General features: G+C 37.5%; 1 protein-coding gene across 8 annotated transcripts in view; it reads right to left on the bottom strand.

The window, feature by feature from the left end:
* NAALADL2 (N-acetylated alpha-linked acidic dipeptidase like 2) overlaps positions 1-26507 on the bottom strand; it is a 400688-nt gene that overhangs the window by 28343 nt on the left and 345838 nt on the right. The window lies entirely within an intron of this gene.

The raw sequence follows: 26507 nt of genomic DNA, 5'->3' as shown, positions 1-26507 counted from the left end.
CATATAATCCAGCCAGAAGCAACTGTAAAAAGTCTGGTTCTAAATATCCAAATGGCACACAAAATCCTTCCATGTCCTGCATGGAACTCTTGCAAGACATACTGCCCAGAACATGAGCACCCTGTGAGTTGCTACAGATAAGCAACTGTGACACTGAAATAACATCCTAATAAAAAGCAGGTATTCTACATGGACCCCACACCCACTGAACCCCAGGACAGCACTACAGAACATTTAAATTCTTCCTTGACAGCCCATTTCTGCTAAAACTTTCACTCAATGGTAATACAAATACATATCCATAGATATTTTAGGAAGTGACATCAGCAGTTACAATGTTGTTGCTGATACTTTACAGTCTGCTACCACAATTTTTAAGAACACAAAAGCAAGGGAAAAATGCTTCTTTTGTGAAGCAGAAAAGTGGCATTTAAAGAGGACAATACCCTAGTAAGCAACTTTTCTTCACATCATTATCTCCTGCAGAATCTGGCTTCATTTTAATGAATTCTTGCCTTATTTCTGTTTCTTCCAAGGAATTTTAGTTTGCTTTCAACTATAGCAGACCAAATCTGTTTTCTTTTTCCTACTTAAATAAAATGATACCATCCAAATCTTATGACTGACTGGAGCACTTTTAGAAATTTTACAGTCTCTGTCTAGCACTGCAGACATCTGTGTGTTAGCAAACAGGTAGCAGTGGTGTTTATTAAATCACGTACTTCGTGGGCTAATCTGGAAGAAATCAATCATGTAAAGGAAAGCTCAGAGCATTGATTTGAACAGAGTAAGTAATAATGCTGCAGGAGCATATATCAAACCCACATAAAGCAGCAAGACAGAAAAGGCTACTGATTTCTTATTTATAGTCTTATTTTTGGATATACTATTCCCTCGAGCGCAACGCTGAATATACATGGAAAATAGAGACAAGCTTTGGCCCCCTTTTCCCAGGTGAAAAATGCATCAGACCGACTACTGAATTATTAAATGCAAGAATAATTTAGCTAAGAGTAAAGACAACAATTTTCTCATGAAGTGAAAAGCTAAAGCAGCATGATTGATTCTATTCCCATACTGAAGTGGTTAAAACACTAATGACAACTTTTCAAACAGCATTTATACATAATACACATACAATACACAATAACTGATGTAACATTTATACAATTATTAAGTCTAAGAAAAGATCTTAAGAGTTCAAATGCTAATTCATCCCATAACGATTTTCTTTCTATTTTAAAAAGAAAAAACAATTACTAACAATGCACTCAGCTGTGGGAAAGGTGTTTTTCAGTACATGAAAATTTATTTGATGAACTCCCAATTACTTTAAAAATAAGCATTAATATAAAATGTAACAATAACTGTAGAATTGTACTTATTTGTTCTCTATGAGGGTGGGGAGGCAGTGGTTGCCCAGAGCAGCTGTGGCTGCCCCATCCCTGGAAGTGCCCAAGGCCAGGTTGGACAAGGCTTGGAGCAGCCTGGGACAATGGAAGGGTGTCCCTGCCCATGGCAAAGCCCAAAGATGAGTTTTAAGGTCCCTTCCAACTCAAACCATTCTGTGATTCCATGCATACTGCAAAACAAATCTGAATATTTAAAATAGGTTTATACCAAAGTAACATTATTTCAAGGTCTTTTACCTAAAGGGATAAACATCTTTGTAGGAAGGAAATAACTGCTGTCCCTGCTTTTACTTCTCTGACACTGTGTAGATCCCAACAGATAAAAGGAAAAATCACAAACTTAAAAAAATGCTGGTGTTAAAGATGATTCAGTATCATGTGACATTTCCAAATGACACTGTAGGTTCTTTTCTCTTCCAGAGTTTTACAAACTATTCCTTCAGGAACTATGCATTCTTGCAATTCTACCTATCTGTGAACCTAATTTGACTATAAAATCCAATTTTCAGGAACATCAGATGGATCCACAACACTTTCTAAAAGACTGTGACATAAAAAAAATACCTGGATTAAATGCACACAATATGTTCCTCTATATAAATTATAAATATACATTACCAGTTTAGCTGTTTTACAATGCAAATAAGGAAATGAAATAAAGTGGAGTTTGGGGGGATTCATCACAGGCTGGGGATTTTTTGTATGTCACAGCTGTTTTCTCAGGGAGCTAAACTCAGTGTTCAACACAACTTTCCTCCTCAAACATCCAAGCTGCCTACTAGCAACATAAAGGATGTCTGCTGGCACACAAATTTAATTTTTTTAAAAATATGAATACTTTAAGGCCAGGCTGGATAAATGTGAAAGGCTCCACAGAGTCTCTGTTACACAATTCAGTTTTGCTTTGGGGGCATGCTGCTCCTGAGCCTGCCTTGCAGGGACATGCCTCAAGTGCTGTCTGGTTTTCCTGACAAGGCAGGCACAGCCACCCATCCTCCATTCTGCCACAGCAGCAGAAACTTGCAAGATGAATAAAATTAAAGCATATTTAGTGGATATGAAGATATGAAAATATTATGCATGAGAGAGATCAATCTGCTAGAATAAACAGCAGCGTGCAGCGTGCTGGAATTTCTTTGACACAGAAGTTTACACACCAATCTTGGGGGTTTTTTGGGGTTTTTTGTTCAGTGGAATTTGAAACTGTGCCGTATCCAGCCTGTGCTATGCAAACCTCAGTGGGTGGAAGTGCTGAGCCTTTAGGACATTTTTAGTTACATTAGGAGCATTAAAATCTAAACAGACATCTCAGATCTCTTCATATGCCAAGTTACAAATGACATAACTTAAAAAATCAGGTAAACTGCCATGTTTATCCTTCTGTAAACAATGTCTTCAGCAGTGCTGTACTCCAGTTTTACCTGCTGGAAAGAATTAGGCTCAGTTATTTGAAACCTGAGTTGTGCAGCACCAACTCCTCTGCATTTCAAGCCCTATGCCTCTGCAACACACTTTTAAAATTTTATTCTATGCATGCTAACAACACTTTACTGACATCTGTGCACTTCCAGACGAAACCAGCACACATGTGGCAGCTTATCCACCCAAGCCATGACAAACCATGTGAGAGGAGAGGCAGTGTGACATGGTAGTGTGGTAGACCTGTGCAGATTCTCAGCTACAGACTCAACATCCCCCCATCCCTAAGCCTGCCTGCTACAGACCCAAGCAATCCTTGGGACTGAGCAGCTCTGAGCCTCACCTTCCTTTGATGTCAGCACTAATTTTTTAAAGTCACATTTGCCCTCACACCTGGCACCTCTCCCTTCATACATTACCCCTGGGGGTCATGGATGGGGAAGAAACATGGCAGAATTCTGTCCTGTTTAGAAGGATCAATGACCCTGTGTTGAAAATAACAGCTCTTTCCTCTTGTTCCTTCCTTAAGGTGAGAGGAAAGGTTTAACTTTGGTGACTGGCTGTTGCAATGTTTAATCTCAGGTGTTCATCTTTTGCATCAAGGGTCTCTCTTCCCACACACACTGATGGGCAGAGTGACCTGCACAGATCTTCTGACATTAAACCAATTATAAACAACAGCTTCAGCCTCCACACCCATGTAAGTAAGGAACGAATATCTGCATATATTAAGATCCCCTCTCAGAACCACAATATTAGCAATCTCAAATGTTAAACCAATCAGCCTTCCCCACCTTCTCCCCCCCTGCAAAACTGAAGAAATATTTTTATTAATACAGGCAAATTCCATGAATATGCTGCTTCTGATTCCCCCTATCCACTCAACTTCCTTAATTAAACATGAGAAATTGAGTCTATTTAAATGAAATCTCTGATTCCCTGGCAATAACAATTTCAGCACCTAGTGTTACCAGATGAATGGCAGCAGTCGTGAGACTCATGAGAAATTAATGAGCATTTTTAATAGTGGGATCTCAATTTACTGTGGAAAAATTTCCTGCAGAATCAGTCTACACAGCAGGGATTTTTTTATATTCATCACCTTTCAAAAAAATTAACTGATTCACACAAGAAAAATCAGAGGCAGGAACATGAGAAAACAACCAGTTCTTTGAGCCTCTATCTTTCTGAAAACCACATTCCCATGGTTAGGCAGAGAAATAGAAATCTGCCCATAAACACGTTCATTTTGCATTAAAGTTGTCAAACTTCAAAAATTCAGATTTCTTAAGTATTCAGTAGTACCATGTGTTTGTTGTTTGTTTTGGGGTTTTTTTCCCTTATTGAAATCTACCTTGGCACCAGGGCATGTATTCACACCTCAGATCAAATGGTATTTCGGAGTATCAGACACTGAATGGCTCATGCTGTATTTTAGGACAGTAGAGGGCTCTCTGAGAAAGGACTATGGAGAGTCTGTGCTACAGTAGGTGAACCAGAGCACAGCAATTCATCAGAAATACCTATTTCTGAACAAGGAAAGTGGGAGTTCTTGCAAATATTAAACACTTCATTTCAACAATCCCCCCACCCCCAAATAATTTAATATTAGTTTACTTACTCTTAGCACAGAAAATATTGATTAGGAAATAAAAGTGATTGCAAATCAAACATGGACTTTCCCTCTCTTCAGGTATCCTGTGCACAGCAAGCAGCACTTGACTGTTTGTATCAGGGTGGCACACAGCACTAGGCATCCCCAAAATTACATATTAAGATAATCCAGGACTATGGTAGCTTGGGCTGGCTCTGGAATACAGATCTCTATTTACACGATCATACACTACGTTTTCTGCATGATTCATGATGAGGTTCTGAGTCACTGATAAATTAAGGTCAAAAATATCCTCTTAAGTGTATAATTTGCTTAAAATCTAATTTGTTGGCCAATTCAGTAATATACAGCACTTAGAACAATTAAATTACATTTTGTATGGATTTCATTCACAGCTGGCAGTGATCATTGATCCCACTACTTTCAGTTTCTTGCACAAAAAAAGAAACTCCTACTTATCTCTGCTTTGGTTTTTGTGTACTCGTAGAAATTACTGCTTTTCAGATTATATGTATATGGATATATATTTTTTTTTGTGTACCTAAATGCCTTTATATGAGTTTTCTAATATCATGGTGTGATTGATGGGGTTGTCCCAGGAGTTGGACTTTGATGATCCTTGTAGATCCCTTCCAACCTAGGATTTTATACAATTCTATTAAAAAATATTTTAAATTGCATTAATTTGTAGTGAGGAATGATTCCCCATGCCCTGGGTTATTACTCCTTGATATTATCCAAGAGTTTCTTTCCACTCCTACCTTCTATCCACATCCTGCTGCTCCGCACACAGAGCCTGGCCCATTCTTGGCAGTTCTCAGGCTCTTGTTACCGCAGGGGCAGAGAAGAGGGATGCTGAACTCCCTTCCAAGATAATGCCTTTATTGAGTTAGGCTTGGCACTGTGCACATGAACCTGTGCTCAACCCAGTTTGTTTGGAACTGACTTTCTGTCTGCACAGGGCTGCTGCTTACACAGCAAGCCATGAAGTCAACTGTGGAGCACATAAATGTAAGCAGCAATAATCTTAAAATGATGATTTTCTAATCTAGTTAATATTTATGCATGTCAAATTCTCCTGGTATCTGCATGCAAAGACAGTGTTGAATTAACTTCTAAAGGGCCACTAGATTAAAATCTTAGGAAAAAGAGTTAGTCAGACTTTTCCCCAGTGTGCATGGTTATGAGCACGCAAAAGGATGCAGCAGAATGGTCTTCTGCACTTCTTGGGCTCTGGCTGAGGAGACCACACCATGACAATACAAATCTTTAAATCTTCACAAACCCTCATGCTGGCTTTCTTACAGAGAATTTAAATATTTGCTCTAGTGTTAATTCTTTTTTAGCTGCAACGTTAAAGCCACGTTGCTCTGATGGTCTCTGAGGGGGACAAATACTGAAAGGTTTGCTTTAAAGCAGAATGATTTGCACATAACATTTCCAAAAACTCAGATACCGTCACTGCACTGGAAATGACCTCTTGGATTCTTTCATTCTCTGCCCCTCTTCAGGTGTGGAAGAGGAGAAGGAAGCAGTGCTGGATCCTTTTGAAAGAAGCCATGTTAGCTGCCTGAAGCTGGCTACACACAGTCCTGAGGAAACAGATCTACCTATTGTTCTGGTACAAAGAAAAAAATATACAATGAAATATGAAACAAAATCGATCTCCATAGATCAGAGTGAAAGATCTCCAATGACAATGATCATGTACAGAAATTGTATCTTGGACAGATGTTAATTACCTTAAACCAAAATTTTATTTATTTGCATGTGTAATAAAGCCATTTGCACGGTAAAAGATGCAGTTAGCCATCAGTGCACATGCTTAAGCACAAAAAAATGCATTTTTTCCTTGTTATAAAGGGAAGTTTGAAGCAAAGAAAGTAAAAGTCCCCTCAGAGTAACAGACAAGAGGCGTCAGTGCAGATTGCTGTGGACTGGTATAAAACACAAACCAGGCTGTGATTGAGCCTGGACACCACGATCTCCCATGCTACTGGACAGCCTTGCCTGTGTTTGCTCCCAGATAATGAGCATCATTCCCTTCCCCTGCCTTGTGTGTGTGTTTAGGGCACCAATCAGGATGTTAGCACAACCAGCCCTCCTTACTCACAGGATAATCAAAGCACAAGATGATGGGACTCAAGAAGATAATTGATAATTTTGTTAACAGTTGCCAGACAGTTGGCTGGGCCCTGCTGGTCTCGGAGCCTTCCAAGGCAGACAGTAATGACTTGCAGAGAAAAGAAGCAGCAGTGCAAGTCTGCATTTAATCACCCAGGTTCACAAGCACTCTACAGAAACAGATCAGCCCAGAAAACAGTATGTTGCCTTAGAGCCCTGATAATCAGAGTATCTCCTCAGACACATGCATGAACCAAGAGTCTTCCCAGGCTGGAAACAACCCCAGGATCACATACCCAAAGGACATCCAAGGACTTCCCAAGTTTCTGTTTGATCTGTAAAGCCACTTCTTCTGCTCAATCTACAGGACTCAGTCTGAAACTTGTGGCATTGTTAAAAACTAGATAATAGTCATCAGAGGAGAGTGATAATAAAGAAATCTGCAATAGGAAGCTTCAGCCACAGCCTTCAGTTTAGACCTTGATATCATCTTTTTAATCACTCTCCTTTTACAGAAATGGATTTGATTTAATTGAACTTCAAAAAAAAAAAAGTCTCTAATCATACTTCATCAGCATGCAATTATTATTCAAGGGAAACCATATGTACTATTAAGCACTCTTAATTAAAATAATGCACATAATCTGCTTCAGCACCGAACAGTCATTCTCCTTGATGTTCATTATTATTTTTCTTCCATTATTGTGACAATACATTTTTTTTTACTTTTTTTTCATCTATCTCAATTTCATTTATACACTTTTTCAACATTAATGATCACGATATCAGGACTGAGATGCATCAATATACCACCATCCTTAAACTCTGCATTGCATGACCTTCAAAATGAGTCAGACCTGACTGTGGAGATTGTGAGATGAGGATGAGGAAATGCTATTAGAGGAGCCTCTGATTAGCCCAAATTTTATTTGCAATTATATCTTCTAAGTGACCATACTGAAAGAAGAATATATCCTAGGCAGCAGCCAGTCCTTAGACAGAATTTAGGGAGAACCAGGGACAATGAAAGAAAGAAAGAAACTGAATTTAGGAGTTGAAACAACTAAAGAAAATCATCCATGATGGGTTGAGGAAATAGTTCCTTGAGGAACTTGTCAAACTTGGACAGTCAATTCAGCATACTCAACAGAACAAGCATTATGAAAAGATTAATGACATTACATATTAAAGTCTCCCTATCCCCTCAAACTCAGAAAAGCTGAGATATTTAATAGTTATACAGAGAAAACACTGCTCTTTTCTCTCTTGCCATCTCTTGATGCAAAGGTACAATGAATTTTTCCCCTTAGGTCACTCTAATCAGTCAGGATTGGAGCAGTGACAGTTCATTAAACACGACAGACTGGCCCTGAGGGAGAGACACCAGTGACCCACAGAGCTGAGGATCCCAGGCAGACTGAAAATACAGCGTGCTGCAGTACAGAGCTCACAGAAAAGACCCATCAACATTAAAGGCACATTCCACCTCAGGGGAGAATTCACTGGGGCTACCCCCAGACACCAATATCTACTGCAACTTTCACAAACAGCCTCAATTTCCTTCTTAGGCAATTACTTCAATTACGGTAAGATTCTGCTCTTGGATTTACTTGCATGGGATTTACCAAGCTAGAAATGTATTTAAGCTTATTACAAGTATCAGAACTCAATGGCAGAATTTCTGTGACTTTTTTCCCACCATTTTTACATCAGAACATTCCATCTTCAATGTAAATAAAACAAGAAGTAATCACTTGACTTACAGTAATAATTTCAAATTTGAACCTCAAAAGGAGATCTATAATTAAACAGTATAACTTCACAAATAAAGTTGGGGTAAGGTTGCTTGTTTTATTTTAAAAAGAAAACATTAATTAAAGATGAATGTGTTTGGGCTGAGCAACCTCCCCTCAGGCTTGGGGGAAATGCCAAGTCTGACAAACCCTTTGAGTTTTAGGAAATCCCAAGTCAGTTTTATGAACTTGAAGTATTTTATAATTAGCTGGCATGTTCCTGAGACAGCCATTTTACCCAAAAAAGAAATTCCCTCATCTTTCTAACTTGTCTCTGAAAAACACTGATTGAAGACAAAATAAATAATCTTTCCCATTACAGATATTTATATGAACAGAGAAAGGAAACTCAGGTCATAGAATGGCCCTTGAAATTCATAAGAAACCCTAGCTGTAAAAATCAAAGTATCTGAAGGTAAAATTGAGATTTATTGGCACATCTGGGTCTATAATCATACACCTGTTACTAAAATCATTAAATTATGATGGCCATTTCATTCCACTGTATCCTTAGGTGGGTTCTGTGTTAAAGGGACAAAGCAGCATGATCTGATGGAAACAGCAAATATTACACAGAGAAGAACATTTTAAGAGAATATAATCTTCCAATAACGCAGGGAATGTTACTTGGTATTCCAAATATAAAGACAACAAGGGTGAAGGTCTGATCAGTTTAGTGAAAGGTAAGATGAAAAGGAAGTAGTTGAGGAGTCTGGAGAGTGAAACAGATGAAGTCTGGCAAAAGCAGACTATTTAGCAAAAAAACAAGTTGGAATTTGCTGCAGACCATCAACAGGAGCCTGGGCAATGTCTGGAAAAGGAGAAGATAAAAAGGACATCTGAGGAACATCATTTTGATACAACACTATAGATGGATTCCAGGAGGAAAAAAGACTTGCAAGGCAAATACGTCAAGATAAGAGACAATTACAATGCAGAGAAATGGTTTGATCATGAGGTCAGGGAAAAAAGGATGGAATTAAAAGAATTCTCTAGAATGAAAATGTACCGGAATCCTAAAACGTCCTTTGGCATATTGTAATCTGTGCATTCCACATAACTTCCCTCATATTATGTAAAATTCCAAATTTTTACACAATTCCCCCCAGACTGAAAAAGTGCTGTGGAATATGGCACTGACCCAGAGTGAACAAATAAATTAGGGAGCATCCAAAGTGATACAGGCATGCATGTGTGTAAGTGCACTTCAATTCGCAGATCAGAGAAAAACTCATCTCAAAGCTCTTCCATATGTTAAAATTGAAGATAGATGCAATTACATATAATATTAATTTCATATTTTTAAAATACATGAAGACTTTCTAGACTCTGAGAATTCCCCCGCCCCCAGCCAGTAAAAAGGCAATGGGTATGTACTCTGAATCTGAGCATTTGGAAAGGGATTTGATGTAGTGTGAATAGCCTTAAACTCAATAAAAATAATCTTCAAAAGAATTTTGATATCAGAGTGAAATTTCTAGAAGATATTGCACTATGTCTCCATCATACATCAAAAACAGATTTTACAAGTTTTTCACTTGTATTTTCAGAAAAACTAAAAAGCCTTTCAGAACTGTTCTCATCTTTTGGGTATAGGATAATGCTGCAAGATTCTGAACCCTAATGAACAATATATTCATCCAGGTTTCATCCAATAATAATTATATGGGATGTTTTTGGAATGAGGAATTGATCACAATGCATATTTAACACTGTGTTTAAAGAAAATAGTTTTCACTTACAGACAAATTTTAGAAAATGACAGATTTTAGAATTCAGTCATTAGGCAAAATGAGTAACAAGTAACAAACTCCAAGTTTCCTAACACCACTTGAACTCCATTTCACTTTATCAATACCGACCTCTCAAGATATTTGAACCAGGGAAACTGGAAAGGATGCTAAATCTGGCAGTTTTTAAGCACTGCTAGCTGGGTCCTGCTGAGGGTCACAGCAGCAGGGCTGTCCCAAGGGAGTCTGGAGGCATCACTGTGTCTGCCCATTCCCAAATGTTTAAATTTTCCATTCCAAGAACAGCAGACTCCAGACACAGTACTAGATTAGACCCCTATATTATGCTGATTTGTTAATATTTGTCTTACCTCCAGTCCTCCAGCAATTTTCTGCACAAAACCCTCGTGTCCCTGAGACAGAGGTTAAACTTGACTGAAGACAGAGTTAATTTTCTGCTTACTCTGCTTAAGTAACAACTGACATTTGCAAAAGAGGGGATGCGAAGAGGGGCACCAGTACCATCTAAGCTGAGGGGTTTATTTGTGAAGAATATTACATTAAAAGAGCCCAATAGCTATTAGTGATTATTAATCTTCATTTACAATAATAGCCACACTTAACCAAAAAAAAAAAAAAGGCTATGCTGCAAGTCATGCAAAAGCCTTTTTAATTGTCAGCCCTGCTAGTCTAAAAAAGCCTTCACCCTATTCATTCAGTTATCATTCTGTAGCTTATAATTAAAGTGCTAATGTATATCAGAATTCTCTGATCTCAAAATAAAGAATTCTTTTACTAAAGAAATTCAGAACACAGTAGTGACAGGAAATTCAAGTTTCCAAGGAAAAATTAAAAGAAACAACCAAAAGTGATGTAATTAAGGGAAAACTATTTCAATTGAACAAGAGAAGGAAAAAACTTTGTGAGAAGTCATTTTGGATTGTGGAACAGTCCATCAAATAAAGCAGCGCAAGACTTTTCTCTTTGTAGTTAAATACAACCTAGGAAGAAAGGAAGTGAGTATATTGTACCAGCACCAATGGACTAAATGACCTCAAAGTTCTTTAGCTTAATCTAATGAGCAGAGATAATTCATAAATCCTGAAATCTAACTTCAATTAGCATGAGTTATCATAATGGTTCACAGTATCTCATCCATGGTATTTTATTTTCATTCTGAATTCACATTTGAGGGGAAAGAAAGTCAGCAGCATGTCACAAAGTCTGTCTAGACGAATGCAAATAAAAAACCTAAGTGTAGCCATCTGCACTACCTACAAGCATTAATCTCAACACTGAAGGTCAGCAGAACTCTTGCCTGTCTTGTGTCTTACTGCTCAGTGTGGCTGAAACTTGACTTGAAAAAAAAAAACAAACCCAAAAAGTCTAGAACTAATTTTGGGGTTTAGTCCACTAAAAATGATAATTTTGTATTGCTGGGGATGTTAACTGGAGAGTGTTTCCCACCCCAGGTTAGCTGGCAGGTACTAAATAAAGCTGGTAACTGAAAGGGCAGTCCCTCTGGAAATGGATGCTGAGCTTTGAAACAACCTTTCAAAAGCAATTATTTGGTCAAAGATGTGAGTGGACACCAGGCAGCCTTAGCCCTTAGCTCTGGTATTGTCAGCCCTTCCCTCACCATCTGCTTCTCAGGAAAAGTGATCACATTTAACACAAAAGGGTTAAAAAAAAAAAAAAAGTCAGCCAAGCCTAATTACATCCCACTGCTATCAACCTGCATTCAGTTTCCATGAGCTTTGGATTAGGCAGCTCAATACATTTTCTAAACATATTACTGTGGCTGTTTAGCAGTGTAAAAGATGTGGTTTGCAGTTTTTTCTTCATTACTTTCTGTGAATTAAAACCACTAAGACTAGCAAGAAAAGCAACACAACTCAGTGGACTAAACCAACCAAAGTGAGAAAGAGCTTCTTTCTTAATTAAAAATCTTCCTATTAAAACCACATAGCTCAAGATCATCTCCAGTATTGCCTTACATGGACACTAAAAGCAAGATTCCTAGGCTGCCCTTTGAGATACTTTGAAAACTACAATTATTGGAGCAGACAGTAAATTTAAAGTTATTAGTTGCTCATTCTCAAAGTCACGCTTCAATAATTTTATTACCTATCTAGTCATACAAGAATGGAAGCTTGAAAGTCCACGTCACCTAAGGAAATTATGGTAAAAATAGTCCAAGAAACACAATTATGGATCAGAGGAGACTGCAGAATTTTACAACAGTATATATACTCACCAATGATTTGTTCTGTTTTTCAGAAAATACAGAAAAAACATACATCCAAAAATTAGAAGTTCATAGAACTTTACTAATGAGTTTCTTAGCTTAAGTTCAAGTAGCTTTGAAATGCTCATACAAAGAATGAGAAGAATAAATGAGAAGAAGAAACTATTTTTTTTTGCTTCCTCTAATTAAGAAAGATTTCAATGAATAAACAAGTACTCAAAATCACGTTGGAAAAACACTGGTTAGTTTCCTTCCAAAAAGGTTGTATTGCTTCACATGTTCAAATAAAACTCAAAAGTTGCTAGAAATAGCTTAATTACAAGGATGTGTTTACTATAGTTTCTATGAAAATTTAGGGAATTGTCCAAGCTGAGCATAGAAATTTTTGAAAAGTACTCTCTTCAACTCTTACAACCTTTGGAAATTCACTGTTTTCTTTGCCTCCTCATGAAAATGACAAGTGTCAGCCTGTAAATCAAATGACTGTATTTCTTCCTGTTTACTTTCCAATTTTTCATTCTTCCACATTTCTCCTATGACTGACACACAAGACTTGTGCTCTGATGGAGAAAAAGCTGAGCTCTAAAGTAGAGCTCTCCTCAGGTTAATACCCTGCCAACAGAAATGCATGGAGTACCTGAAAAAGACTGTGGAAAACACACCCCAAATAAAAATAAATAAATTTTAAAATAAAGCAAAAGCAAGCTTACACCTTAAACTGTTTAGAGAGAAATTAAATTTACACCTGAAGCTGTTTACAGGGAAATTCAATTAAAACAACATTTCACAGTGTAAGGCTATTCTGGAGGAGGGTTCTCTCTATGTGTTATGTCCCTTTGAAATTGCTGTTAAAAATTAAGGTGAGACTATCTGAGGGTCTGGAACACAACTTGCAAGCAATGTACTGAAGGCAAACGTGATCATGCAAGGTATTCTATATTTCAATCCTCTGAAAGCAATTTACACACCTTTAACTGATTACACCTGACAATATGCAAGTAGGAAGAAATAAAGGGGAATAAGAATATGGAAAATGCTCACCAGCAGCTTCTTGAGAGTTCTGCTTACAAGGCACCCTTAGCCTTAACTCCTGGCCTGACAGAGGAGATGTTCTGCAGTGTCACAGAACATTTATAGCTGCTATGAGATGCTGTAGGCAAGCATATAAAAAGACAGCACTTCAACCAGGCTGTAATACCTAAAGTGCTGTGTGGATTCCTCAAACATGAATCTGGAGATTCAGTTTCCAGCAATAAGTAGAGTGATTTCAGTCTAATTCATGTGTAATAATGAACTGCCTTTCCTGGTGTGTTTAGGATGTGTATCCAGCCAATGATCACTGCCAAGGTTTGTAGACTAATGCTGTACTGCAGTGAGGACTGTGACAGTGGTAATTTGGCCAATTATGTCCCTTCTTTATAAAAGCTCTAAAGCTCTAAGATGTTCCACTGAAATCTCCTTTTCTTAAATAAGATAAAAGGCATGAAAATATAAATACCATTCAATGGGATACTAGAAAGTCATGACATGCAAAGGGTGTATTTTAAGACAAAGAAGTAGTTTTTGTTGTTCCTACAGTATTCCCACAAGACCAGCTCTACTTCAATGATCTACATCAGTGAAGCAGTTCAAGCAGAAATGTACAAAACATGAAGGTTTTTAATTAAATGAAACATATTTCAGCAGCATATGTCACAGCTTTTCTGAGTGATACACTAAGGAGGTATTCATTCCTGATTCCATGCAAGTTTTTTATTTCATATATGCTCATAATCTTTAATTTAGATGTAAGCCCTAATAGAAAGTAAGGCAAAGAAAGCACAAGCAGCAAATAGAATCATCCTGCTTCCAACAGTAACACAATGAACATGATAAAAGATGAAGAAAGAGACTACAAGCCTTTAAAAAATATTTCGTGACGACATCTAAAAAACCAGCAAAAACCAAACCTACCCAGCTGCATGCCCCCTAGGTTTGTTTAATAGTTTCTTACTGTGTAACAAAATTATCCCCAACCCAGGACTGGGCTAGTGGATAAAATATCTCTATAGAAGACAACTGAGAACCCAATACTGAAAAAATACAAAATTCTTGCTATCATTTCTGCTTCTTTTTCTCCCCGCTAAATGCTAGAACAGAATAAAAGTACACAGCTGAACTACAAGCAGGGAGAAAAAAAGAAAAAATGGAACGTATTGATCAAACCCACGTTTCCTTTTTTGTGCTCCTCACCATGACTCTCACTTCCTTGCTTTGGTTTCTGATCCAAATTAGAATATATTGGGAAACAATTTTATGCACTGTAATATTTTCTAAGGGCTTGCTATTTTCAAAAAACTTTGTATGAATTTGCAAGTATTGATCTCTGTTCCTAAAAGGAAAACCTACCAGCAATTTACTGTGCCTAGAAATGGAAGGTGAAAAGTAGATCATTAACAACAACATCACCTGTTTCTGGACAGGCTGAATGCATAGGATACTAAATGGGACACAAATTGATATTTCTTTATTTTCGAACTAGAGCTCAGTTTTTAAAAATATGCCCATGTAGCCACTGTGTTCTGTTACATAAACGGAACACAACTGCCCAAAGCTTTCAGAATTTCATAATTTTTCCGCAAATGTCAGAATTTGGGCGCTCCTGCCAATGTAAGAGTCTGTTTTGTTAGGCAAGCAAGAAGCTAATTTCTCTTGTCAGGACACGAGTGCTGAGTAAGACCAAAGCCAAGGCCCTCCCATTCCCAGGACACATCTGCCAGCAGAACATTTATTGATGGGGCTGAAGGGCACCAGCCAAGCACCTTTAACAGCCTCACTCTCCTGCACTGTGGCCTGGAGAAATGGTGGCTGTAGAGGCATCAAGAGCAGAAAAATTGCATGTTTCAGAGTTTTGCTTTAATAAAAAACCAAGCTGAATTTCTTTTGTGACACCCAGGCAATGAGAGACTGATAATTTTTTAACAACTCTAATGGTGTGATGAGATAAAAGCACTTGCTGTGGATTCAGACACTGTCTGTACCCAAGCATCTTAAGGTTTATTTTTGTTTGCTTCTGTCTAACTAAGAAAAATAAAATGGCTCTAGAGTATCGTGGTCCTTTTCCAGCAAATACAGATCAATTGAAAAATGCGCCAGATAACAGGAAACAAAATCTGAAATTGAATTTTCCCATTAGAAATTCATCTTCTCTATTAACTACACATTGTAATTTGGAAAAAATAAGCTCTCTAAGGTAGACTATAGTCAAATATGTTATAGAGTTCGTCTTGTAGCACCCCCTGCCATGGGCAGGGACACCTTTCACTGGCTCAGAATGTTCCAAACCCCATCCTACCCAGCCTGGGACATTTCCAGGGATCCAGGGGCAGCCACAGCTTCTCTGGGCACCCTGTGCCAGGGCTCCCCACCCTCATAGTAAAGAAATTTCTTCCTAATATCCAATCCCAATCTAATCTCGTTCAGCTGACGCACTCTTGCTCTCTTCTTTGCCGCTGTGATGTGTTTTGTGAGTTGTTTTTTTTTTTCCTTCTGACACAGTAGAGAAGAATGCTGCAATATTTCTGTTTGGGGTTTCATCCTTTGAAAGCTCTAGACATAAGCAGGAGTGATCCAATTTTCAACAGAAAATCTGCAGAAGAGGAGCCTTTCAAAGAAATATAGCAAAATTCTTAGTGGAGTAAAGAACAATCATGCCAGCAGTTCACTGCCTGTTTATATAGCAAGGCAAAATAGGAAATTTAGAAAAGAAATTTTCAATAATTGATGGAAATTTTTTTAAAATGAACCATATTTTTTTTTTCAGTGAATGATGTTTTGAAGTAAGTGAAATTCCTAATTTAATTTTTTTTTTGAAAATTTGATACTTTAGTAAAATCTACTTTGTATTTGGACTACTTAGCTTTTTTCACATTTAGCTATTTTATAATGCAGGTTTCATTGATGCATTAGCGCTGTTTCAAACAGAAAATAACTTACTGATTTAGGATAATACTCATTTTAAAATGAAGTGATATACATGAAGCATTTAGAACACAGAGTTTCTGAGATAGGCTGGTTTAGATAAACACTTGAAAAAATATCTGTAGCATTCTTTATCTGGAAAAAAAATTGTTACTTAGAACACAACTGGAAATAGTTCCATATTGCCAAATAATTAGTCCTCTTCTCTCTTGTGAGATTTTACTGTAGACAGAGATCTTCTTCCTGCAAGAGAAAGGGAACGCCATGGAAGATTCCCAATCTCATGAGGAAAAAAGAGATGAGACAGAGGAGTTTTGATTAACTCATTTCCTGAACATTCAGCATTCAGTCCACTACATTATGCAAAATATCTATTGAGTTACAAGCAAGATTTTTTATCTTTTGATTTTTTTTGAAAACCATGATACAATGTCATTACAGTTTTGGCACTTCAGCATAAAAAGAAATGTTTCGTTCTCTTTGCCTCATTAGGATCTCATATGAGATCCTGTCAGCTGCAAGTTTGTTCAGTTTATCTCAAGAAAAAAGGAAGAAAAAAGCTTAACATTTCCCTTAGAAATGTCAGTCAAAAGCAATGCACTGGCTGGAGCTCCAAGTTCTGAAGAATATTGCTCATGTCAGTCGAGACAGAATCTTTCTGTGGGCCCATTTTCTTCATCACTTTAAAAAATATGATATTTATGTAAAGGCCCAACCGCACCTTGCAATTACCCCAGAATCAAACTGTGCTGTAAGGAGGGGTTCTGTCAATGATTCCATCACATATTTCTCATTATGTGCTCTTGTCCTAGCTGAGAAGTACTTTTTCTAGGATCACAGCTTCACAAAAGATCAATAGTATTCAAATTTGAACTGACCAGGGAGACCAGATATTCAATCTTAAACCATTTCTTGGCTATCTGAAAATTCTTGATTCCGAAATTCTCGTGATTTAACTCAGGATATTTTGCAGGCTGTGTTCATTTAAATTCAAATTTAATCCTTCCTTTCCAGTCATGTGGTAAAGACACACTGCTGTTACTCACATTCTTTCATGCAGCTCTGCTTTTATTGTATTTGCAACAGTTGCTAAACAGCTCCTCATATCAGATCTTCCATTCCACCACACATACCTGTCTTAATGTGCCCATATAATTTTATAATCTTTTATTCATTATCATGTTGCACTTTTTATATTACAATAGAGCTGTTAGGAATGGCAACTGTTAATAGTGGAGGCTGCATGAATTATTAGTTTTTATGCCAGGATAAAAGTGTTGATTGAGGGCAGAGCACTGCTGTAGGATCAGAAGGAAGTTCCCATGAACCAGCTGCAGAGGAATGCAGAAATTCCAGGAATTTTGCAGCACTGTGCTTTCACCTCATGCCATGTGACCTCTGACATGGCATGGCAAACTAACTGCCTTTCAATTTGCTGCCGTTTTAAATAAAAGCCAGCAATGAAGCAGATCTACAAAATGTTTTTCTTACTAAGAGTTCAACCCTTTTGCTTTGTATAATCTTCTTAGTGCTGATGTTTGGAACAGGTGAATTTCCAGAGTCAATTATTAAAAACAAGTGCTGGCTAACCAGATTATAAACCATGATACTTGACAGAGCTGGTGTAAAACTCATTGTCAGACCTTTCCAGGCTTGTGAATAGTGTTAAAGAAAAAGCCTGGCAGAAGGCATCCACAGGGAATGGAATTGTTTCAGAATGGAATTGTTTGGAATTGTTGGGAAGGACCTGCAAGGATAATTCTGTGACTGCCTGGCCGACCCAAGGCTGACCAGGTTGCAGAATGTTGTTGAGGGCATTGCACAGAAGCCTTTTAAACACTGCCAGGTTTGGGGGAGTGAGCACCCCTCTAGGAAGCATGTTCCAATGTCTGACCACACTCCTGGTAAAGAAATGCTTTCTATATCCAGTCTAACCTGCCCTGGCACAGTTCAGCACCATTCCCACAGTCCTGTCACTGGAGCCTGCCCTTCAGCCTCCTTTTCTCCCAACAGCACAACCCCACAGCTCTCAGCTGCTCCTGTGTTCCAGCCCTTCCACCAGCTTTGTCCTCCTGGTGACAGCCCTTGTCCTGAATACACAGAATGGGAAGGCAAAAACCTTTATATAGCTGTATAGTGCAGTCTCTTCTTTGTACCTGATAACCTGGCTATAGAAAATCATCTTGTGGTAGTGCCATTCTAACCTTGCGCCCTTGAACAAACAGCTTTCTGTTAAAAAAAAAATTACACTAATTTGTCTTTCATTTATTAATGCAATTTCCCCAATTAGATAAACTGTGATTATTTAACTACAGCTTGTGGCAAGTCACACAGTTTACAAAAATTGAAAAGCACACAACAAAAAGACTGGAGTCTGAGTAACTAAACAGCAAACCACGCTGCAAGTCGAGCTTGACTAGATTTGTGTTAGATTTAACTCTGAAAAGGAGCATTCTTAAACATACAGCACAGGAACTAATTTTTCTTTAGCTACTGAGCAACACTAAAGCCGCATTATGAAACCAGTTTATTAGTGGTAAATAAAACCAGTGGTTCCCTAATAAAAGTGGGAGATGCAAATCGGCTTTCTCAGAGCTCAGTTTTCAATAACTCACCATAAAGGTTGCCAGAACTAAAACAGAAAAGCATTTTTAGGAATTTCCCTAAAGCATATACTTCCCTAAATGCCAAGTAATGCATACCCCTTAGGTTTTCAGCAAATATTGTCCAAATGGATTTACTAATCTGAAAGCCTATTTACAAACCCCACAACAGATTTATACAAACCATAACATATATGTAAATCTTACCAATAAAACCTAAATAAAGTTTTGATTAGTTTTTGATTTTTCCTGTGCACTTTGCCAGTACAAGCAATAGATTTATTTCTAAATCACAGTTTTGGGGCTCAGACATTAGTACCAGAATTTACAATTACACACACAGCCCTTACACATTAACGCTTAATCATGTTCTATAAATTCCAATCAGAATTTCTACAGTGAGTTCAGGAAGTCCAGATGTAGTAATGAGTTTCATAAAAGGCTTTGTAATCTGTTTCTCATGTTCTCCTCCAAAGTTCAAAATAAATCATACTCCATCCACAAAGCACCTCAGTTGCTGGGTTTTGTTTCTTTGTAAAAACAGCAATATGTCATTATGTGGCATGTTTAGCCATGGTTCTTCTACAATTCTATTGGAATAACATCAACAACATATGCAGAAAGGACTATTTAAATTTAAGGCATGAATTTTAAGCAGATCTAGGAATCAACTGGCCATAGAACTGGCATGCAAAGAACAAATCCTCCTCAGGCCAATTTTAACACCCTTTCAGTTCAAATTTCAAAGCCTAGCAGGAATTCTGCTGCCACTGGAACACCCCCTGTGCCAGGCTCCCCATGCACTTCTCACTCTCATCTTCCCACAGACACCAAAGCTTGAATGGCAAATCAGATCTGAGAGCTGAAAACAAAACAAAGCCTCGAGCAAAACCAACAGCAAACCCTAATGGTTCCTTTTCAGTGAGATCAAATCTCACCCTGCTCACTGCATGGCAGCATCCAGATTGCCTCACGGGAACTGGGGAACCACAGACCCAGCAACCTTCACCTGATGGAGACATCTGATAATCTTAATTATTACATTAGCTTCAAAGCCTTTTGAAAATCCCATTCCAACAGCAGGTGTTAAAACTTGGCATTCAGCTCAGGGTTTGATGGGATACAGGCGACAGGAAGGGAAGACGCAGGGAGTCAGAAGTGATGTAGCAACGACAGGTGGAAGAAAGTAGTTCTTGTTATTTTAAGAGTTGTTTACGCTTCCTGAGACACTTCTAAAAAGCAGGAGAAAAGTTTAACTGACAACTTAAATTTCAAAAATGTTCCTCCATGGTAAGGTCAATAAATTATGTTACAAACAAGATATGTAACAGTGAAAGTTGCTACATTTTCTTAAAGTACTTATATGAATTGTTTTACTTTAACGCTATTAATATAATTCCTTATATTGCAAACAGGTTTTCTATTAAAAACTCTTTTGCCAAATCCTCTCTTGACAGAGCAGTACCCAAAAAGTGAAAGGGCGTAGTGTGCTGACCCCCAAGCTGTGCCCATACAAGGGAATGTTCTCCTCATTTGAAGCGAAATAAAGACAAGAAAAAGGAACTTTTTCTCCATTTTGATTCAATCAATTTTGCTTTTTAATGACACTTGAAACTTCTGTAGCAGAGCACTTATTCCACTGAGTCTAATCAAGTTTTTCAGCTGTATAAATCTAAGTATTTTTAGCCTTTTGTCTGCAGAGTGCTCCTCTGCATCCTTTTAAGACTTGGGACTGAATTCCTGTCTCAAGCACAGCACAGTGCTGGGGGATTACCAAGGATCCAGAATATGGTTTATAATTGAATTCCCAACAGATCTGGCATTCACAGAGCCAAAACTACACATTTTGTTCTGAATATAAAGAGTTGGATCTGCAGCTGCTGCCTCTCAGTTTGTACCTGAAAATCCAGGAGTGCACCTGCAGTTACAGGCTCAAACACTTCATGAGCAGCTAAAAAATCTGACAAGTAATTTTTATATGAACCCTTTATGTCAACCACTGGCACCTGTACTGGGTGAAGCCAGAGTGAACTTCACTGAAGTACAGAGAACCAGGATTATATTGAATTATTGGGCTCATCCGTTTATGTCAGGTGCATTTATCTAACAGAGGGCACTAATCAGTAGTTTTAAAAAGTGAAATCTGAATGATAAGAAATGCTGGCTCCTTGTCAGATGCCACAAAGTTATTAAAAATAGATTCCTCAAAATGGTATCTCAAGTAAACACCTTAAAGAGGAAATGAAAAAAAAATGACACTATCTGCTTTGTTTTTTAAAGCTGGTATTTAAAAAAACAGCAATACACCCCTTATGATCATATGTTGCAAAAATAAGCTAATTGAGAAGAAGGCAGTGGACTTTTTGTTGCCTTGGATTTTTTACAGGCTGTGATTAAAAGTCTGCCAGTTTGCCAGAGCCTACAACTGTCAGTACTCTCTAAATTAATGAAAAACAAACTTGTGTTACATTTAACATCTCTTATAAAAATATAGAAAATATCATTGAGTAGATAATCTTTAGTAATATCTTTTTCCAAGTATTTCAATTTCATGAAGTCTGTGTGTATACACAGCTCAAACAAACCAGTAGAATAATAACTTTACCAATTAACTGCTTTGAATAAATTTAAAAACTTCAGTTAGGTGAAAATGTGTTGCTATTTATTTGGCCATTTGGGAATTAGAACTGTTTTGTCACAAGAAAGTAAATGTTACCCATTCAGAGTTTGATTGTTCTAAAGAAGTTAACACCCAAGTGTGGATGGATCACATCTGATGGTAGCAACATGGAGATTATTTTACTGCTCATCTGTGATAATTTAGAACAGATTAAGTAGAACTTTGGCACTGTCTCAGAATATTATGCAATATCCATGTACACCTTTTACTGACGTATCTCAGCAGCACAATAAATGGGCTATTCTTTCATCTAAGGAAAAGACAAGCACCTTCTGAGATTGAAGGATTATCACATAACTAAGAAAAAACTACTTTTTTATAAATGACTTCTCAAAGTAAGCACCATTCAGGACATACAGTTTTACTGATAACCTGATTTTGAAGAAATTTCTCTCTATTTCCACAGTCATATCACTTTTAGATGAGGAAAAGGCTGCAGCATACTAGAATATACTATATTCCACTACCCCAGAGCAACTTCCATCTTTCTTCCCTTCTACCCTTTTGAAATGTTGTTTTTCATTTATTGGCTGCTGGATTCTTGTCATGAAACACTTTAGGTCGAAATGCAGTACTCTGTAATATTAGTTTAAATTTTGAACTATTATTTCAATAGATGATCCAGATGCTGTACCTTTTAAAATCAATATTATATGTGCATGGTTGGAATTAGGCTGCAATTTATGAAACTCCTAGCCATTAGTTTTACAAGAAGGTATTAAAATAAAAAATAGCTTCATAGCCAGCATATGATCTCTGCTTATGAAACAGAAATACCATTTCCACTGTAGGAAGGTATATCTCTTATACTGCTTTGGTTTTATGGTTAGTTTGCTACAGACAAAACCCAGCCCCTGGCCCAAGGAACTGCTGGTGGGTGGGGTCATCACTCCTGTTAGTTGATTAAATCTCATTAAACCAACAAGCTTGCATCTATTCTGTTGGACTCAAATGGAAACTGGGATTGTACTTGAGCGTGTGAGTCCTGAAGGCTTTAATACCTGAGTGTCTCAGCAAACTGGCAATGCTCTCTTTTTGACTAAACTGGTAACAAAACCAGCCCTACAAACAAGTTCTTGCTGGGATTTTGTAATAACTTCACTTATGTTGTTTTTTGACTCATCATAAATTTTTTAAGTGTACACTAATTTTGGCTCACAACTTCTACATTTGACAGAATTTCTTCATGTTGTCCACTTGTATTTGTAAAGGCAGCCTTCATGCTAATTTTGCAATCCTTCATTTCAGGAGATCTAATTAAAAACATTTAATTGTGCTTTTCAGTTATACTCAGTTGAACTGCCTGCACATCAACGTATTAGGAGACAGAATAGGAGAAAATAAAGGACAAGGGCAGAGTACAATTTCATGCACAGGATTATGTTACAAAAGCATCCTGAAGATTTTTATCACTGAGAATACATCGGGTTTGTCATACACAACCAGTTAAAAAACCATTCAGAATAAGAATTTCAAGCAAAGATTATATCTGCCACTGGGATCAGATTTTCACAGCACATCTGCAATGAAGGCATCAAAGAGCAGGGATTTGAAACAGGCCCAGCCACTCCTCTCAGTGCCACAAAATCTAAAATGCAAGTAGAGAATTCCATGGTGCTGCACAATGAAATCTGAAGTTTCAGCTGTTTCTTTTGGCTCTTGACCAGGATTTAAGGGCTAAACTTAAATAAGGGCAGACATTGTGCTTAATTTATACTCAGGACATAGTATGTTGGTTCTTAGGAGCTTTTCCCCAGGACACACAGCTCTTATGCATTGTCTAGATGTTTAATTTTGGTCTTATCCTCCCCCCTCTGGATGGCTCAAATCCCAAGAAATGCCCAGCATCAAGAGCACGGCTGCAGAAAAGTTCAGTTATCACTTTGATGCCAAAATAGGTGTCCACATTTAAAGACAAGATTAAAACCACTACATATTGGGCTAAGTCTCCTAAGGAAAACTGTCATTTTAAAATTCTTTGAGACAATCCAAAGTCTTGAAAATTTGATTTTGAATTCAGGACTGAGCTCATGAAGCAAACTTCAGTGTCTGTAAACTTCAGCACCTGCAATGTGACTGTAGCTATGTAAGAAACAATGTATAAAAAAATGTCAAGAATACACTGTTCAACTGTACACAAAAGAAGTTATAACTATGGTCTAAAAACTAAAACAAACAAAGAAACATACACTTTAGCAGCTGCATTTCCACAGGTCTTTCTGCAAGTTGTCTGCAAAACCAGCTAATTAACTCTTAGTACAGAAGCAGCTATTTCCATTCTTTGTCACTTGAGCATATACTAAAGTTCCACTGACTTTACTTCATATTCACTCAAATGTAAATTGGAATACACTAAATTAAAAAAAAAAAGAAAAGAAAAAAAAAGTAGTTACTACATTATTGTTAGTAAAAACTTCATGTTTTAAGAGGAATGCACTGGGGAAAGAACTGTCTGATTTGACATCTTTGTCAAAAGATCTGTAGACAGAAAGGAGCTCCTACAGAGAGCTGCTACAACAGACACAGTACTTTTAGAGTACCCAGAGGAACTATTCCTCTAGAATGTTGGCATCTTCTTTAAAGAAAAATTCATCTTCCTTGTAAAGCCACCAATTCAATACATGTGTGCCAATAACAAATGCCCTACGGTAGTACCAGTGCTAAAGAATGGATTAATAAAATTAGAGTCTGCTAAATTCAGTAACTAAGTGTGTGAAGAACGGGGTAGTGGGAAACAGGGGAATATTCAAACAGCCCCAGGCATATTCCTACCTATTAGAGAAGCAAGCTTCAGATTTGTTTTTTAGGTTTGTTCAGATTTAAACTTGTTGGATTTCAGTGGTTGACTACAAATCAAATTATTACCTGATTCTATAAACATATGTATTGACTTTCCTTAAAAAATGCATGCACTTGTCCAATTGTTTGACATCCCTCACAGCAACTTATATTTTTGAAATAAAAGCAAAGGATGTACAATAGATTTTTCTCATTACACAGCAAAAGCCACTATTGGGCAAACTGAAAGCAGTAGTTTGACTTGTGCAATAAATATACAGTAGCTTCTTTGTACAGTCATGATCATCAACCAGGAGACAAAACCTCCCCCCCAAAAAAAGACACCTGTCACAGAGATCTTTGCTGAGAGCCTGTCACCAATGCAGACAGAGCTGCAGCCAGATCTTAACCAAAACAAGCCCTGGCAAAGGAAGGAAGTGCTGTGGGAAGTGTAACTTCTTCCCAAGGCAGGTAAGTCCCACTCCCACAGGCATTCACGTGGCCTCAGTACAGAGAAAAAAAATGTTCAGTTGGTCACAGCCAGGAGCTGAAATTTCAGCAAATCCCCAATATTTGTCGTAATGCACCTTCAAAAATCTAGCTCCAGCTTTGAAATGTTCCAGTCTTTGTTTGGTCGAACAAATCAGATTTTACAAGTTCATTCTGTATTCAGGTGAGGAAATGAAGTAGTTACTCAGTTACTGTAAGTACCACTTTTGACTCATAGTATTTTATTTTCTTGTATCTAAAATAGGGATTAAACAATGCTTCCTCTCACTCCTACCTATCTTCTTTTGCTTATTCAGATTGCTGTTATTTGCAGTAAAAAGGGTGTTCCATGAGATGTACAAACAACATCAATCTTGGCTTCCTATCCTAAGATTTAGGATGGTACATAATGTATCAGCTTACATGTTTATCCTGTGGTTTGATTGGATCAGATGGAGCTGACACATTTGCTTCCTTCACTTAAACTACAACTCTAGTTTGAAAAATGATGCAATGCCTTCTTTTTCCTTTTACTGACATTTGCAGACAAATCTTGAGAGTAGCCAAGTACAATTTAGGTCTAAAAGAGGACTTCAGGAACGAATGGTTTTGAAGTGCAATAAACATTTTGACAGAAGCCAATGATAACTTTTTAAAAGAACATACAGTCTTAATGCAATATCAAAAATACTTAAGGAATGTAGAAATAATTTTCTGTTTTCAGTCAGAGAACTGAACAGGTAAGAATGTTCATAGACAATCCGTGGGGATGGTTTCTACACATGCCATGCTGCTAATGGCTGCTATATTTTTTTGTTGATTTGTTGATTTTCTCTTATTCATTTAAACCACAGCTCCTGGTTGTTCTGGTATTTTCATAGCTGTGAGAGTTCTCTAAGCTGAAAGCATTACATTCCAGTGACTCAAAAAAAAAAAAAAAAAAAGAAGCTCAGAAACAATCTAACAATCTTGTAATAACAGAGCTTTGACATCTTCCCACAACCTCATGAATATATGTCACAGGAGGAAATGTAATTAGTTCTGTCCTGTAATAATTCTTCCATTTTGAAGGAAGCATATTAGCATATCAGCAGAGAAGATATGGAAAATTTCAGAGGGTAGGGGAATAGAGCTGTTTTTTAATACCTGACTTAACCAAGTAGAGCTGTGTTGGATGGTACAGCTGGTTCATCAAATTTTTACCAGGGGTTCTGCAATTTCAGCTTATTTTTATTACCTAGTCTTTATCCACCAGAGTTCAAGTATAAAGTGCAAGAGTCCTTGAGGCTACTTGCTTTTAGGAACAAAGAACTACTGAAAAATTCCAAGCATATCTCCCCTAACTAGGCTGGAGCAGATAGAGAATATGCTGTCTGGCCAAACAGTGTGACTGTCTGTCAGAAAACCTCATGTCTTTAGCAGAAAAGTCACTTCTCTCATATCTAATGCTGAGAAAATCCCCAGACAGCTTTTTCTTTTTCTCCTTTTGAATGTTGTTACTTTCCTATTCACCACAATTAACAGAATTAATTACTAGTTACAATTACAAGGTACCAGGTTATATTACCAGATTTGCTCTTGCTTTTATTGCTGCTGACAATAGCCACAGAATAAAACACACATTGGTAGAAGGAGTTTTCAGCAGGTTTGTATTTA

The sequence above is a fragment of the Camarhynchus parvulus genome, chromosome 9 (genome assembly GCF_901933205.1).
Source record: "Camarhynchus parvulus chromosome 9, STF_HiC, whole genome shotgun sequence".
Classification (NCBI taxonomy): domain Eukaryota; kingdom Metazoa; phylum Chordata; class Aves; order Passeriformes; family Thraupidae; genus Camarhynchus; species Camarhynchus parvulus.
This window is presented reverse-complemented; position numbering and strand designations above follow the sequence as displayed.